Genomic DNA, 17,883 nt, shown 5'->3' on the forward strand with positions numbered 1-17,883 from the left:
TTGAACGTGTTGACCGCACCTTGGCCCTTTGCAATGTGGGGCATTGATATGATTGGGGAGATTAAACCTACTGCTTCTAATGGACATCGCTTCATCCTTGTCGCTATTGATTACTTTACAAAGTGGGTAGAGGCCGCCTCATTTGCTTCTGTCACCAAGAATGTGGTGGCACGGTTCATCAAGAATAGTCTTATTTGTCGGTATGGTATCCCTGAAAGGATTATCACCGACAATGGTACTAATTTGAACAACAAGATGATTACTGAACTCTGCACGCAGTTCAACGTAAAACACCATAACTCTTCTCCGTACCGGCCAAAGATGAACGGTGCCGTGGAGGCTGCTAATAAGAATATCAAGAAGATCATACAAAAGATGACGGTGACGTACAAAGACTGGCATGAGATGTTACCGTTTGCTCTTCACGGTTATCGCACTTCAGTACGCACTTCGACAGGAGCAACTCCTTTCTCTTTAGTCTACGGAATGGAAGCCGTTTTACCAGTGGAAGTCCAAATTCCCTCTCTAAGAATCATAAAAGAGGCGGGCTTAGATGAAGAGGAATGGATTCAGACTCGACTCGATCAGATAAACTTGATTGATGAGAAGAGACTTGCGGCTGTTTGTCATGGACAGATATATCAGAAGCGCATGACCCAGGCATTTAACAAAAGAGTCAAGAGACAGGTGTATCAAATTGGCGACTTGGTGGTAAAGCGCATCACTCTACCATAAGGTGATCCCAGAGGCAAATGGATTCCCACGTACGAAGGGCCGTTTGTAGTTAAGAAGGTATTCTCTGGTGGAGCCATGATACTAGCTACAATGGACGGCGAAGACTTCCCGCATCCCGTGAACGCAGACATAGTCAAAAAATACTACGCATAAAAGAGACCTGCTAGGTCGACGTACCTAGGCAAAAGTAAGGGCATCCCGGCGAACCAAAAAGGTTCGGGCAAAAATTAGGGATAAACATAAAAAATGTGCACCTGGCAAGTCGAAAACCTGAAAAGGCGGCTTGGGCAAAAAGGGGCATCCTGGTGGATTGAAAACCTGAAAAGGCGGTCCAGGCAAAAATTAGGGATCAAAGCGTATGACTATGTCCCGTTCTCAGACAGCTTCATCCAAGTTCAAAGGACTGAACAAGCTAATCACTTCTATCCGACAGCAGGAGATGAGAGGCTTGAAGACATAATGGCAGTAGGGGAATTAAAGTCAATAGGACGTTTTCGGCATAGCTTTCTCTTTGTTTTCTTGACAATTTCGTCTTACTAGGATTTCTGTCTCCCTGTACACAAATTGCCTGTTTATAGGCCCTCTTTCAAAATCAATACAATTTTGTTTCAAAAAAAAATGCTTTCGTTTTACTTTCTCTGTTTTGTTTGCGTAAACGTCCATTGATTTAATTTGAATTGATATGTGCATTTGAATATGATCGATGTTTACCAAAAATGCGTGCATAAAATAGAAATAGCGATTACTACTAGGCTTCAGGATCGAGGAGAAGGTCTAATCATGCTTTCCAATGAATCCGTTGCTAATCCTATTCCCCAGCAAAGCCAGTCATTCCCAGAAGAGAGTGGCATTACTAGACAAATGGGTCATCTCTTCCATCCCCAGCCGGGCTTCTGTTGAACATTTCTACCATCAGACAGAAATCAAGCATCTCCGGCTAAGAAAGGGTCATCGATACCAGTATCTCCCAACCAGAAGATTGAGATTTGTTTTCCCCAGTAGAGTCCTCTGGAAGAACTTTTCAGATGCATAATTCATTCATTACATCATTTCACAGCATACGCATTCATACATCGTTCGCAGTTATTTTCGAAAGCATAAAACATCTCATGCATCATGACATGGCATGAAGCTAACTTTATTTTTCAGGTTAATTATTCCCCTGATACAGTCAAAACAAAGGTCCATTCAAACGGACATCGTTATCAATCACATTCAGGATTAAACTACATCTTTCAGATATACTCCATGTCAACATTCATTCTGACATCCTCCTAACGATGGCATCTATAAGCCCATCCCAGATATTCATTGCAAATACAACATATACAAATACGATCAGATACAGTCTAACATACGGTTCATTCTGATTCAGCCCAACATATGACTCCTTCAACTCAGATGCGATCTAACGTACGATCCATTCCGATCTTCAACTACTCCAACACGGTCTAATGTACGACCCAGTTGGACCTTCATTTCTCAGGTACTGCCTAGCATACGGTCCATCCTGATTCATCTCAACATATGACTCCTTCAACTCAGATGCGATCTAATGTACGATCCATTCCGATCTTCAACTACTCCAACACGGTCTAATGTACGACCCAGTTGGACCTTCATTTCTCAGGTACTGCCTAGCATACGGTCCATCCTGATTCATCTCAACATATGACTCCTTCAACTCAGATGCGATCTAATGTACGATCCATTCCGACCTTCAACAACTCCAATACGGTCCAGCATACGACCCATTTGGACCTTCAAGGCCTCGGGTGCTACCTAGCGTACGGTACCTTCTGAAGTGTAGTCAGGCGTATGACTACCCCTTTATTATCAGATGCAGCCTAACGGACGGCTCGTTCTGCTACTCAGAGACGGTCTAGCTTACGACCCGCTTGGAGGTTCATCCCCTCAAATGCTACCTAGCGTACGGTACATTCTGAAGTGTAGTCTGGCGTATGACTACCCCCTTCATCATCAGGTACAGCCTAACGGACGGCTCAGTCTACAACTCAGATACGATCTAGCATACGATCCATTCTGATCCTTCACCCCCAGTAACGATACAGCCTAACGGACGGCTCGTTCCGCAACTCAGATACGATCTAGCGTACGATCCATTCTGATCCTTTATCCCCAGCGGCGTATGACCCACTCTAACTCCCCAGTGAAGTCGACGGCCTAATGAATGACTCACTATACGGTCTGGCGTATGACCCAGTGACACCCATGACTTCAGATATCTTCTAACGTACGACGTACTCTAAAGCTCTCATCATCAAACTTCCTAGATGGCATCTTTAAACCCATCTCCATCAAGACTAACTAATTGACAAGTGCAAATTTTTGGGGCATCCTAAGTGTTCAATAATCTTCCACCTCCAGACCACGAATGGCGTACATACCATTATGACTCTCTCGGTTCAAGAATATTGAACAGGGGCAGCTGTCATACCCCAAAATTTGCCCATTAATATTTTAAGACATTTTTCAGGGCACTCCGACTCATTTTTATGACACTGATCTTAAAGGAACGAAGGCCCAGCTCACGAATGGCCCAATCCAGAAAATGGGCCAAACTGGCCTGTTCGCTACACGCTCGCCTAGCGAAGCTGACAGATAACAGAAAATTCTGGGCTTCACTCTGAGCCCATTAGGTCACAAAAAAGAGCATTATAAATACCAGCACTTCAGTAATGAAAAAGAAAAAAAAAGGACGAAAGGAGAACCCTAGCAAGCAAACCCTAGCGCTCACAGACGGAAAACCCTAAAGGAAACCCTGAAGGAAAAGCCGGCGGCAGCAAGGTCACTTCCGCTCAATTCGATCCGATCGGCCAACTCAAGGTTACAATTCGATTACAAACAGGTTGGTATTGCTATTACTACCTTATGTTCTTAATTTGCATATGGTATCATGATTGAATTTATGAAACTATCTTAAGTTTTACATATGAATTTAAGTATGCATGAACACCTGAATGTCTAACCACATAATCTCTGTAATGGATGCTATAAGGTGTGAAGCTTGCTGACATTATGCTGTTATCAAAACCAGAATCCGCAGCCGCTCGCTAGCACATCGCTAAGCGAGCATGCAGCGAGTATTCGCTAAGCCCTCGCTAGGCGAGGCAGCGGCGACCGGGACAGTCGCTGATTTTTCTGTTCTGTCCTTTGCTAACCTGTCATGTTTTTATCATAGCCATGCATTGTTTATCTGACCCTACTGCTGTCCTGGTTTCTTTTGCGGTGCAATCCTTGATTGCATCCTGACTTGGTACTCTAACCCGTTTGCTGAATTTTGTAAAGGTTCACCTTTCCCAGGAAAAGATTGCTGTCTAGGTCTTCCACTTTATTTGTGGGATACCCTTGTGGAGTTTCACCCTAAATTACCTAATTAATTTTAATGTATTAATTTAATGTATTAATTTTAATGTATTAATTTTAATGTGGAGATTCATCCTAATTACCTAATCGATTGTAAAATACGGCCTCTAAATATGTGATCTTGGACCTCTCTTTATTGCCTTACGATGTTACGATATTAAGGTCATGTCCCGCGAATGTGGGGATACACTTAGCAATGGCCCTTCGATTAAATCATCATAAAATAAATCATAGTCCCTCGGATGTTGCCTTCGAATATATGATTTCGTCCCTCGATGACCCTTCGGTGTAGCCTACGATTAAATGATGATCGTCCCTTCGAATGCTAAGGTATCCTTACAACTGTTGCCTTCGATGACCCTACGATGACCCTTAAACATCCAAAGGGTAAAATTACTTACTTCTCAATAGTAAGGACAGTTTTACCCTCATAAGGATAGGAAACGTTCATAACGACCTTAGGAAGGTATAACTCTCAATTACTGGATCATAACCTAAAACATTTTCCACCCCCCAAACTTTGCAAGTCCTAGAAAATCACCACTTGGTATACATTCATACTAGAATCATTACCAAGTTATATTTTTCTAAACTGTTTTTCAAAATCAAACGAGATAAATACTTTGTATACATTCATACGAGAATCATTACAAAGTTAAACTCTCTTTTCGAAACATTTTAAAACAATTCACCAACACTTTTCAGACAAAAATATAAGTGATCCAGCAATTAAGAGCCCATGGATAACCATGGATACAAAGGGTGCTAACACCTTCCCTTTGTATAATGTACCTCCCGAACCCAAAATCTATTGAGGTCTTTCCTGTTCTTTTCCACCTTTCCTTATTGGATAAAAGAAAAGTCGGTGGCGACTCTTGCTATCCGCGACATTGCGATAAAAAGCAAAACACCCCAAGTCAGTTCACCGTATGACACACAGGAAATTACTTTCTACTAAGGACAAAAGGCAACTCATCACTTGCAGATGTTTTTATTTTAATTACGGGCAAAAAAGCTCATTTTCCTGCGTTATTTTCTGTCAAGATTTTCACATCCAACATATTCATAAATAAACCATGACACAATAACCGCGTCCCATTACACAATCCATATCTAGGATCTAGATTTCGTAACAACATCAATGGTGCATCTTTTTTATCTTTAGAATATGTGATGGCAAACTACCTTGTGTAATTGAGTTTAAGAATTCTTGCTGGTATAAATTATGATTATCCCCTTCAACCTCGTCAAACAACAACAAATTATGTTCTTCTCCTGGAAACTGGTCGATAATCATATCATTAAATTTTTAGACATCATCATTTGTTGGTGTCAAAATAGCTCTTTGTACCATATATGGGGCATCCAACCATGCAATTCTAAATCAGGAAAAATATGTTGGATAAGTACTTGTATGGAATATTCACCTTCCCATGGGATTACAATATGTGAAGGTAACTTTACCATGTCATCTGGTTTGGTAGGTTCAACACCATCACTAATGCGAATAAGAAATTCTACAAACTATTAATCATGCAATGATCGCATATTTTGACGCAAACGCAAAATCTTGGTATGATCCCATAAATGAGACTGAACAATACACGCTGAAATCATTTGTGCCTTAGTACCTTTTCTTACAACAGAAAGAACTTGACGAAAATCTCCTCCCATTATCAGAACTTTTCCACCAAATGGACATTGTTGCTACAAATGTCTTGTAATGATCGATTTAAGACTTCTAAACAAATTTTGTTTGTCATTGGTGCTTTATCCCAAATTATTGCGGCATCAACTCTATTGAGATTTGCAAGATCTTTTTGCTTTTGAATACCACAAATGGAACTCGGTTGTATATCAATAGGTATCTTAAATCGAGAGTGTGTAGTCCTACCACCGGGTAACAATGATGCAACTATAGCAGATGATGCAGTTGCCAAGATGATTTCTCCTAGACTTCTTAAACTTGCCATTAATGTTCGATAAAAGAATGTGGGTATGAAATTGGTAAAATAAAATAAAATGAGATAAGAATATTTTAAGATGCCTCAATTCTAATATTTTAATATTGCATGATTTTAAATTTTATGTCACTTGAGTAAAAGCTACATTTATTTGACACAAAATGTTTTTGAACATACCTTGAGGACGACATGATGATGCACCATTTTCTCTGGCATCCATGTTAACATATGATATTAATGCATCCTCCAAAGCTTCACCAACATCCATATCATCTGATACAAAAATAATATATATATATATATATATATATATATATATATATATATATATATATATATATATATATATATATATATATATATATATATATATATATATATATATATATATATATATATATATATATATATATATACACACACACACACACACACACATGTGTAAAAATTACTAATCGCATACTTAGAATAATATCCCTTATACTTGTATCAGATTGACTCATGTTGTTTAGTTGATTAAGTGATATGCAATTATGATCTGCGGGTTTTGTAACACCCCGATGAAATTAAGATAATTGTTTAAATTAAGTTAATATTTTATTTATTAATTTAATTAAATAATTAGAAAATTATTGGATTATTAATATTATTATTGGGATAATATTATTGGGTTTTATTATTGGAGTATATAAGTTGGAATTGAGAAAAATCCCATTTTTTTGGTAAAAGAGTTATTTTTCACGTGAAAAGGGAAAAGAGGCAGAAAAGGGAAAAGGGCCAAAAAGCTAGAGAACGAAGGTTGAAGGAAGGAAAAAGGCTGGAGCTCGGAGGCTGCCGGATTAACTCAGGTAAGGGGGGTTTATCATCGATTAAAGGGTATTATATGATAATATGTACTGGGTAGTGATAACCATTGGTTGTACCTCTGATTAGATTGATGCATGATGAATTTGTGAAATATTGGATGAATGAAATTGGATGATAATTGAAAAGAATTCGTAGGAATTAGAAGGGATAATGTTAGGATTTGTGAAGATGAATAGGATATGATTCGTGTAGATGATATGGACGATTATTTTGTGTAATTTGGACTGTGGAAGGTTAGATCGGATAGGTTTCGTAACAGAGAAAGCCATAGCAGATCTGAGAGTTCTGGTTTCTGGTCATACGCGTATGGCACTAGGCAATACGCGTATGAGATGGCTGGTACGCGTATGGGGGAAGCCTTACGCGTATGGGTGAAAAAGATGATATTTTGAACGTAAACTGGTCTCTGTTGGTACGCGTAATGGGAGATTGTTACGCGTAGCATACGCGTATGAGACAGGTGATACGCGTATGAGTTGGGCGAGGAAATGCGCAATACGCGTATGAGAGTGGGCATTACGCGTATGGGATTGGCCAGTTTTGGGCAATACGCGTATGGAAGAGGCAATACGCGTATGGGCAGAATTGTGTTTTGCTGTGCTACTGTTGTGCAGTTTGTGGTTGTTTAGGCTGAGTGATGCGACTTAGCTGAGATATGATGTGATAGGGATCATTTCCCGTTGTTTTGAGTGGCATAGGTATTAGTAGAGTGTGCTAATGCTGTGTTTGCTTTTGTGGCATGACATGATATGCTTTTGTGATTAATTATGTTGATGATGTGTGATGGTATACGTGATGATGTGAATGTATACATTTGTGAATAGACTGTATTATGGCTTAGAGTGTGAGCATGTGTCTATTCTTGATTATTGTTGATGTTGCATTGCTAGGTGATTAGCATGCATATTGTGGCCTTCGGGTGGTAGCTAATTCCCATGGTGAGGAATTAGTGAGTTTAGTCATTTTTGGACTGTTGTTGATTGTTTGCATGCTAGGTGAGTAGCGTGCATTTCATGGCCCATTTGGGGTGGTAGCTAATTCCCATGGTGAGGAATTAGTGAGTGAGTCACTATGTCTCAAATGAGTGGGACTAGTGAGCTTGGTAGCCGTGCCTGGATTTGGACGGTGAGGTTGAACTATATGTTCACAAATAGTCGGTACCGCATGCATAGAGTCTCATTGCATAATGAATGTGTGGCATATGATATGATTGGATGTATTCCAGTATCATATGTGTGTTGTGTGTTGTGTTGTTAATGATTGAATATGATGGAGAATTGTACTGTTGAGTATGATGTTTGAATGGATATTACTGTTGCTGAATGCGTAGTCTAATTAGGGTGAATTAATGTGTTAATTACTTGGCATTACATGTTGTTCTATAATGCTTATTATATTGATTGAGGAACTCACCCTTACGCCTATTTTTCAGGTAACGAGAAATGAGTTGAGTAGAAGCTTATGCTTGGAGTCTAGAGTAGTTTCTTATGGGTCATGCTCTGATAGATGTAACATCGGGGAGGGGATGTTTTAATTAAATTGATATTGGTTGTTGAATGATTTACATGTATTGTGTTACATGTTTTACATTGAGTTGAATTATTCCGCTGCGAATTATGCAAAAGAATCTTATTTTGATTTAAATAAATGAGCATGACAGGATATTTTGATAAATGAAGTGAAATGATTGTGTGACACCCTTCGGGGCATAATTACTCTGATGAATATATGTGTATTTTAATTATAATAATTTGGGGTATTTAGAAGGGTGTTACATTAGTGGTATCAGAGCATAGTCGGTCGAGTCGAGTCGTAATTGTTCTGTTTCCCTGTACGGGATAGGTGTTGTGTAACCCTATCAGTACTTATTGTTTTAGTGTTTGGGTTTTCAGAATAGAAATGGCTGGAAGAGGTAGAGATGATGCTGCGATTGCTGAGGCTCTGAGTATGCTAGCTGGAGTACTTGGAGGAAATCCGAATGTTATGGGAATGGGAGCTGCTCGTCAGTTGAGTGAGTTCCAGAAGAACAATCCTCCAATGTTCAAGGGAGCATACGATCCAGATGGCGCTCAGAAGTGGTTGAAGGAGATAGAGAGAATCTTCCGAGTAACTGAGTGTGCTGATAACCAGAAGGTCAGGTTCGGTACACATATGCTGTCAGAAGAAGCTGATGATTGGTGGGTTGCTACCCGCACTGAGTTGGAAACTGCTGGAGATGCTGAGATTTCTTGGGCTGTGTTCAGAGAGAGATTTCTGAGGAAGTATTTTCCCGAGGATGTCAGAGGGAAGAAGGAGATAGAGTTCTTGGAATTGAAGCAGGGTAACAGGTCCGTTACGGAGTATGCTGCTAAGTTCACAGAACTGTCGAAGTATTATACTCCCTATGCTGAGGCTGCTGGGGAATTTTCAAAGTGTGTGAAGTTTGAGAACGGGTTGCGTCCCGAGATCAAGCAGGCTATTGGATATCAAAGGATTAGAGTGTTTTCTGATTTGGTTGACTGTTGCAGGATTTTTGAACAGGATTCCAAAGCCAGAGCAGAGAGCTATCAGCAGAGGGTTGATAGGAAGGGTAAGAATCAGGTTGATCGTGGAAAACCGTATGCAGCTGGCAAAGGTTTTCAGAGGCAGAGTGGGATGAAGAGGCCTAGTGGGGGAGACTCTAGTGCTCCTGTTAAGTGTTACAGATGTGGTCAGGCTGGACATCGTATCCATGAGTGTACCAGTAATGAGAAGAAGTGTTTCAAGTGTGGAAAAGGTGGTCATTTGGCTGCAGATTGCCGGTTGAAGACTGTGACTTGCTTCAACTGTGGAGAGGCGGGTCATATCAGTCCACAGTGCCCTAAGCCGAAGAAAGAGAATCAGTCAGGAGGCAAGGTTTTTGCTTTATCAGGTTCTGAGACTTTTGCAGATGATCGTTTGATCCGAGGTACGTGTTATATTAATGGCTTTCCTCTTGTAGCTATTATTGACACAGGTGCGACTCATTCTTTTATATCCTTGGATTGTGCTGTGAAACTTAAGTTAGAGATATCTGAGATGCTTGGTAGTATGGTGATTGATACTCCTGCGAAGGGTTCAGTGACTACTACTTCTGTTTGTCTAAGTTGTCCCTTGAGTATTTTTGGTAGAGACTTTGGGATAGACCTTGTGTGTCTTCCATTAGTGCAGATTGATGTTATTCTGGGTATGAACTGGTTGGTGTTTAACCGAGTTTCCATCAACTGTTTTGATAAGACTATGATATTTCCTGAGATTGAAGAAGGAAAGAGTTTGTTTTTATCAGCCAGGCAGGTGAATGAGGAAGTGGCAGATGGGGCAGAGTTGTTTATGCTGTTAGCGACTTTGGAAGCTAAAGATAAACTGGTGATTGGCGATCTAGCGGTAGTGTGTGATTTTCCTGATGTGTTTCCGGAGGAAGTGAATGAATTACCGCCAGAGCGTGAAGTTGAGTTCTCGATTGATTTGGTACCTGGTACTAGACCGATATCGATGGCTCCTTATCGTATGTCTGCTGCTGAGCTAGCTGAATTGAAGAGTCAGTTGGAAGATTTGTTGGATAAGAAATTTATTCGTCCGAGTGTGTCACCGTGGGGTGCACCAGTGTTGTTGGTTAAGAAGAAAGAAGGTACTATGAGGTTGTGTGTGGACTACAGGCAATTGAATAAAGTGACGATCAAGAATCGGTATCCTTTACCGAGGATTGATGATTTGATGGATCAGTTGGTTGGTGCAAGTGTGTTCAGCAAGATAGACTTGAGATCTGGGTATCATCAGATACGTGTGAAAACTGAGGATATTCAGAAGACTGCTTTCAGAACGAGGTATGGACATTATGAGTATTCTGTAATGCCTTTTGGTGTGACTAATGCGCCTGGAGTATTTATGGAGTACATGAATAGGATTTTCCATCCGTACTTGGATCAGTTTGTGGTGGTGTTTATTGATGACATTTTGGTGTATTCGAAATCTGAAGAAGAGCATGCTGAGCATTTGAGAGTGGTTTTAGGAGTTTTACGAGAAAAGAAGTTATTTGCTAAACTGTCAAAGTGTGAATTTTGGTTAGAAGAGGTTAGTTTTCTTGGTCATGTGATTTCAAGAGGTGGTGTTGCTGTTGATCCTTCTAAGATAGAAGCGGTATCTAAGTGGGAAGCCCCGAAGTCAGTTTCTGAGATAAGAAGTTTTCTTGGACTTGCAGGTTACTATAGGAAGTTTATTGAGGGATTCTCTAAGTTGGCGTTACCGTTGACAATGTTGACCAGAAAGGGGCAAGCGTTTGTTTGGGACTCAAAATGTGAAGAAGGTTTCCAAGAGTTAAAGAGAAGGTTGACTACTGCTCCTATCCTGATATTACCGAGTCCGTCGGAACTGTTTGAGGTTTATTGTGATGCTTCATTGTTGGGTTTAGGTGGTGTGTTGATGCAGAATAAGCAGGTTATAGCTTATGCTTCGAGACAACTGAGAGTTCATGAGAAGAACTATCCGACACACGATTTAGAGTTGGATTTAATTGAGCAGTTTAGAGATTTGAGTTTGGTGTGTGAGAGTACTCACAATAGTGTTAAACTGGGAATGTTGAAGTTAACAAGTGGTATTTTAGATGAGATCAGAAAGGGTCAGAAATCCGATGTGCTTTTGGTTGATAAGTTGAATCTAGTGAATCATGGTCAAGGTGGTGAATTCAGAGTTGATGAGAATGGTGTTTTGAGATTTGGTAATCGGGTGTGTATTCCGGATATTACTGAGCTTAAGAAGAGTATTCTTGAGGAAGGACATCGTAGTGGCTTGAGTATTCATCCTGGAGCTACGAAGATGTATCATGATTTGAAGAAGTTATTCTGGTGGCCGGGAATGAAAAGAGAAATTGCGAGTTTTGTTTATTCCTGTTTGACTTGTCAGAAGTCAAAGATTGAGCATCAGAAGCCGTCTGGGCTAATGCAACCGTTGACTATTCCAGAGTGGAAGTGGGATAGTATCAGTATGGATTTTGTTTCTGGGTTACCGAGGACGAGTAAGAATTTTGAAGCCATTTGGGTGATTGTTGACAGATTGACGAAGTCGGCTCATTTCATTCCGATCAGAATGGATTATCCGTTAGAGAGATTAGCCGAGTTGTATATTGAGAAGATTGTAAGTTTGCATGGTATTCCGTCGAGTATTGTTTCGGACAGAGATCCTAGATTTACATCGAAGTTCTGGGAAGGTTTGCAGAGGGCTTTGGGAACTAAGCTGAGATTGAGTTCTGCATATCATCCGCAGACTGATGGTCAGACTGAGAGGACGATTCAGTCATTGGAGGATCTTTTGAGAGCTTGTGTTTTGGAAAAAGGAGGTGCTTGGGATTGTTATTTGCCTTTGATTGAGTTTACCTACAACAATAGTTTTCATTCGAGTATTGGTATGGCACCGTTTGAAGCTTTGTATGGTAGGAGATGTCGGACACCTTTGTGTTGGTATGAGTCCGGTGAAAGTGCTGTGGTTGGACCGGAGATTGTTCAACAAACTACAGAAAAGATTAAGATGATTCAGGATAAGATGAGAATTGCTCAGAGTCGTCAGAAGAGTTATCATGATAAGAGGAGGAAGTCACTTGAGTTCCAAGAGGGAGATCATGTGTTTCTTCGTGTTACTCCGATAACTGGTGTTGGTCGAGCTTTGAAGTCGAAGAAGTTGACACCTCGATTTATTGGTCCTTATCAGATTTTGGAGAGGATAGGAGAGGTAGCCTATCGTATCGCTTTACCGCCGTCGCTTGCGAATTTGCATGAGGTTTTTCATGTGTCTCAGTTGAGGAGGTACATTCATGATCCGTCGCATGTAGTCCAAGTAGATGATGTGCAGGTGAGAGATAACCTGACTGTTGAAACATCACCTATGAGGATCGAGGATCGAGAGTTGAAGCAGTTGCGGGGTAAAGAGATCGCCTTGGTGAAGGTAGCTTGGGGAGGACCAGCAGGTGGCAATGTGACTTGGGAACTGGAGAGTAAGATGAAGGAGTCTTACCCAGAGTTGTTCGCTTGAGGTATGTTTTCGAGGACGAAAACTCTTTTAGTGGGGGAGAGTTGTAACACCCCGATGAAATTAAGATAATTGTTTAAATTAAGTTAATATTTTATTTATTAATTTAATTAAATAATTAGAAAATTATTGGATTATTAATATTATTATTGGGATAATATTATTGGGTTTTATTATTGGAGTATATAAGTTGGAATTGAGAAAAATCCCATTTTTTTGGTAAAAGAGTTATTTTTCACGTGAAAAGGGAAAAGAGGCAGAAAAGGGAAAAGGGCCAAAAAGCTAGAGAACGAAGGTTGAAGGAAGGAAAAAGGCTGGAGCTCGGAGGCTGCCGGATTAACTCAGGTAAGGGGGGTTTATCATCGATTAAAGGGTATTATATGATAATATGTACTGGGTAGTGATAACCATTGGTTGTACCTCTGATTAGATTGATGCATGATGAATTTGTGAAATATTGGATGAATGAAATTGGATGATAATTGAAAAGAATTCGTAGGAATTAGAAGGGATAATGTTAGGATTTGTGAAGATGAATAGGATATGATTCGTGTAGATGATATGGACGATTATTTTGTGTAATTTGGACTGTGGAAGGTTAGATCGGATAGGTTTCGTAACAGAGAAAGCCATAGCAGATCTGAGAGTTCTGGTTTCTGGTCATACGCGTATGGCACTAGGCAATACGCGTATGAGATGGCTGGTACGCGTATGGGGGAAGCCTTACGCGTATGGGTGAAAAAGATGATATTTTGAACGTAAACTGGTCTCTGTTGGTACGCGTAATGGGAGATTGTTACGCGTAGCATACGCGTATGAGACAGGTGATACGCGTATGAGTTGGGCGAGGAAATGCGCAATACGCGTATGAGAGTGGGCATTACGCGTATGGGATTGGCCAGTTTTGGGCAATACGCGTATGGAAGAGGCAATACGCGTATGGGCAGAATTGTGTTTTGCTGTGCTACTGTTGTGCAGTTTGTGGTTGTTTAGGCTGAGTGATGCGACTTAGCTGAGATATGATGTGATAGGGATCATTTCCCGTTGTTTTGAGTGGCATAGGTATTAGTAGAGTGTGCTAATGCTGTGTTTGCTTTTGTGGCATGACATGATATGCTTTTGTGATTAATTATGTTGATGATGTGTGATGGTATACGTGATGATGTGAATGTATACATTTGTGAATAGACTGTATTATGGCTTAGAGTGTGAGCATGTGTCTATTCTTGATTATTGTTGATGTTGCATTGCTAGGTGATTAGCATGCATATTGTGGCCTTCGGGTGGTAGCTAATTCCCATGGTGAGGAATTAGTGAGTTTAGTCATTTTTGGACTGTTGTTGATTGTTTGCATGCTAGGTGAGTAGCGTGCATTTCATGGCCCATTTGGGGTGGTAGCTAATTCCCATGGTGAGGAATTAGTGAGTGAGTCACTATGTCTCAAATGAGTGGGACTAGTGAGCTTGGTAGCCGTGCCTGGATTTGGACGGTGAGGTTGAACTATATGTTCACAAATAGTCGGTACCGCATGCATAGAGTCTCATTGCATAATGAATGTGTGGCATATGATATGATTGGATGTATTCCAGTATCATATGTGTGTTGTGTGTTGTGTTGTTAATGATTGAATATGATGGAGAATTGTACTGTTGAGTATGATGTTTGAATGGATATTACTGTTGCTGAATGCGTAGTCTAATTAGGGTGAATTAATGTGTTAATTACTTGGCATTACATGTTGTTCTATAATGCTTATTATATTGATTGAGGAACTCACCCTTACGCCTATTTTTCAGGTAACGAGAAATGAGTTGAGTAGAAGCTTATGCTTGGAGTCTAGAGTAGTTTCTTATGGGTCATGCTCTGATAGATGTAACATCGGGGAGGGGATGTTTTAATTAAATTGATATTGGTTGTTGAATGATTTACATGTATTGTGTTACATGTTTTACATTGAGTTGAATTATTCCGCTGCGAATTATGCAAAAGAATCTTATTTTGATTTAAATAAATGAGCATGACAGGATATTTTGATAAATGAAGTGAAATGATTGTGTGACACCCTTCGGGGCATAATTACTCTGATGAATATATGTGTATTTTAATTATAATAATTTGGGGTATTTAGAAGGGTGTTACAGGTTTAAATATATATAAAATGAGATATGACGAATAAAGAAAATTATACAATGTAATATATAATGTCTATATTGATTTTCACCAACCAAGTGTAACATCATTAATATGTGTAATTCTACTTGGGTCGGCTTCACTGTCATGAGTTCCTTGAAAATGTGATCTTGGAAAAGTCATATTTGTAAAATTTTGAAATGGAACTCTCGACTGACTGTTTATAGTGCGAGATGTTTGAGCTTGTTTCTCTTACTCTTTCCGCCGCCTATAATTTTCACGTCGTCTCGACAAATGGTGTTCTCTTTGCTCGTTGCTCATATTTTGTCTCCTCTTCCTTTCATTTTCAGCCTTTCTTGCACTTTGTTGTTGACTTGATATTTGACGAGTATTATTTTCCATTTTATTAATGTATTTGCCAAACACGTATGTAATTTATAAGCAACATAATTTCATTAATTATGTTGAAAAATAGTAGTAAATATAGATTTGCTTAAAAATAAATATATCTTTTTAAAAAAAGTTACTCCAAAAATGATATTTGTAAAATATATGTTAAAAATATAAATCTAAACTAAAAAAATGAAAAATACGAAGAGGAAATTATGCAAAATAAATTAAAAATGGATAATCAATAAAAAGAAACATGTTGGAAAAATAAATAAAAATATTTCATATTAACTAAGCATTGAAATGTAAAATGGTGTGAGAAATTGAGTCAGTACTACTTGAATACATTCTCATTTTCAGTCGCAAGTAATAAAAACCGATGAGCAATGAAGAACCATATCATATCAAAGAAAGCATCATCGCAATTTTCCAAAATAGTAAATTCTATTGATGTAACAAACAACGTACAAATGCGATGCAATATTCTTTTCATACATTGTTCAAATTGTATGGAGAATTGAAATATGTACAAAGTATTGAAACATGATCTATAATGGCGGAAAAACATCAAACAATGATGTAAAGAGTAAAACAAAATGTATGTACATGTAATCTTCAAGCCGAAGATATCAAAATAATGTAATCCGAGAACTATACCGATTCCTCTACATAAACAATTGATCGAAAACCGATATATCATCAAAAGATGATCTGACATAAATTTTGTTCTTCAATGACTGGCAATTGGGAACTATACTGAATCCGCTGCAGAAACAATTGATCGAAAACTGATATATCATCAGAAAATGATTTGACATAAATTTTCTTCTTCAATCACTACATATCATAAACTAAATAAAATTAATTATGCGCGTTATAAGTTATCAAAATAAAAGCAGTAATTTATCAGACAAATTCATGCAAACAAATTGTTAAAGAAATAATTCAAAAAGAAAATAGTGACAAAAATTGGAGAGAAAAAAAAGAAAGAAAAAATACCATTATACTTTGTCTGTCCCTCCCTTATTGTCTTTGATTTTTTCTATTTACTATTATACTTTTTATGAATTATGAATTTATGATATACGATGTCTTGTTGTGGTATGCAGTTACCATTTAGTAAAACTGTAATTCACAATAACATTTGGCAACCGTTTTGTATTATTTTTTATTTGGTAACTAATTTTTTTTTTGTATTTTTTTTTAATTTTAATAATTGATAGTAATTGTAACAATTGACAAAGGATAAAATAGGAAGAAAAAATGCTAACCCATTTTCGCCTATTCCCTTTATATATACTAGCGTTCAGACAGGCATTCCCGTGTCCGTCTGCCCGCATTTTTTAACGCGCACAACAGAGAAAAATAAATGTCTGTTTTTCTTTTTATGAGGTTTCTATTGTACGTCGCATTAAAAATAATATTATTACACTTTGAAAATAGTAAACAAAGATATTCAAAATTATATTGAAACATGCAAAGTATTATTGATATTATGTAATCAATGGCGTTCTTTAAGAGGAATGTTGAACATGAAATCTGTATTCGAAGTATTTTCTTTTTTCCTGCAATTGTTTTTTATAGTAAAGAAAAAATATAAGACTCTTAAATTAGAATTTTTTTTAGATAAAAAGATAGTAAAATTAATAGTAAGTAGTGTAATATAGTTTTTTTTACCTTGTAAAGATTCGAATCAATTCTTCATACATCCCTTTGTCAATGCGCTCTTGAGATTTAAAAAACTATAAATACATGACGAAATGTCATATCATCAAAGAAATACATTCAAAAAATTTGACTTGTTTGAATACAATATGGTCTATTGTGACACAAATAAATGTATACCTGGAGAATGGAGATACTTTGTTTTAGTCTATATTTGGTAGAACAACAACTATGACTTATTTCTGAATTACCTGGATTTCTGGTAAAAAAGGAAAACAATGGACTTAGTAAATATATATGGTTTTATTTACATAAACCACTAATAGAAGTTAAATTCATGCATTCAAAAATATTATAGTAAAAATATTCATAAATGAATAAAATAAAAATTTCTCCATCCTTTGAGATATTATTTCTCTTTTCACCATTTTCCAAAGTTGTGTTTTATCTAATATCGCTGTGGAGCTCCAACCGACATAGTAAATTTTTAGACGTTTGACCTGTTTCAATAAGGATGATAAAAATATTATTGAAAGAGTGGTGAAAATGCAAGAAACGGTTTTTTATACGTATTGCGAAAAATATAAATACACCTTATTGTCGAGTTTGCCTATGGATGAAATTGTTTGTTCATCCTTCCATGTGTTCCATTTATCTTCAAAGTCTCCTATCTAAATTATTGCATAAGAATAGTGAGAATAAGTATGACCCATTTGTCTAACATCTATAA

The sequence above is a fragment of the Lathyrus oleraceus genome, unplaced genomic scaffold, assembly GCF_024323335.1.
Source record: "Lathyrus oleraceus cultivar Zhongwan6 unplaced genomic scaffold, CAAS_Psat_ZW6_1.0 chrUn0734, whole genome shotgun sequence".
NCBI classification, from domain to species: Eukaryota; Viridiplantae; Streptophyta; class Magnoliopsida; order Fabales; family Fabaceae; genus Lathyrus; species Lathyrus oleraceus.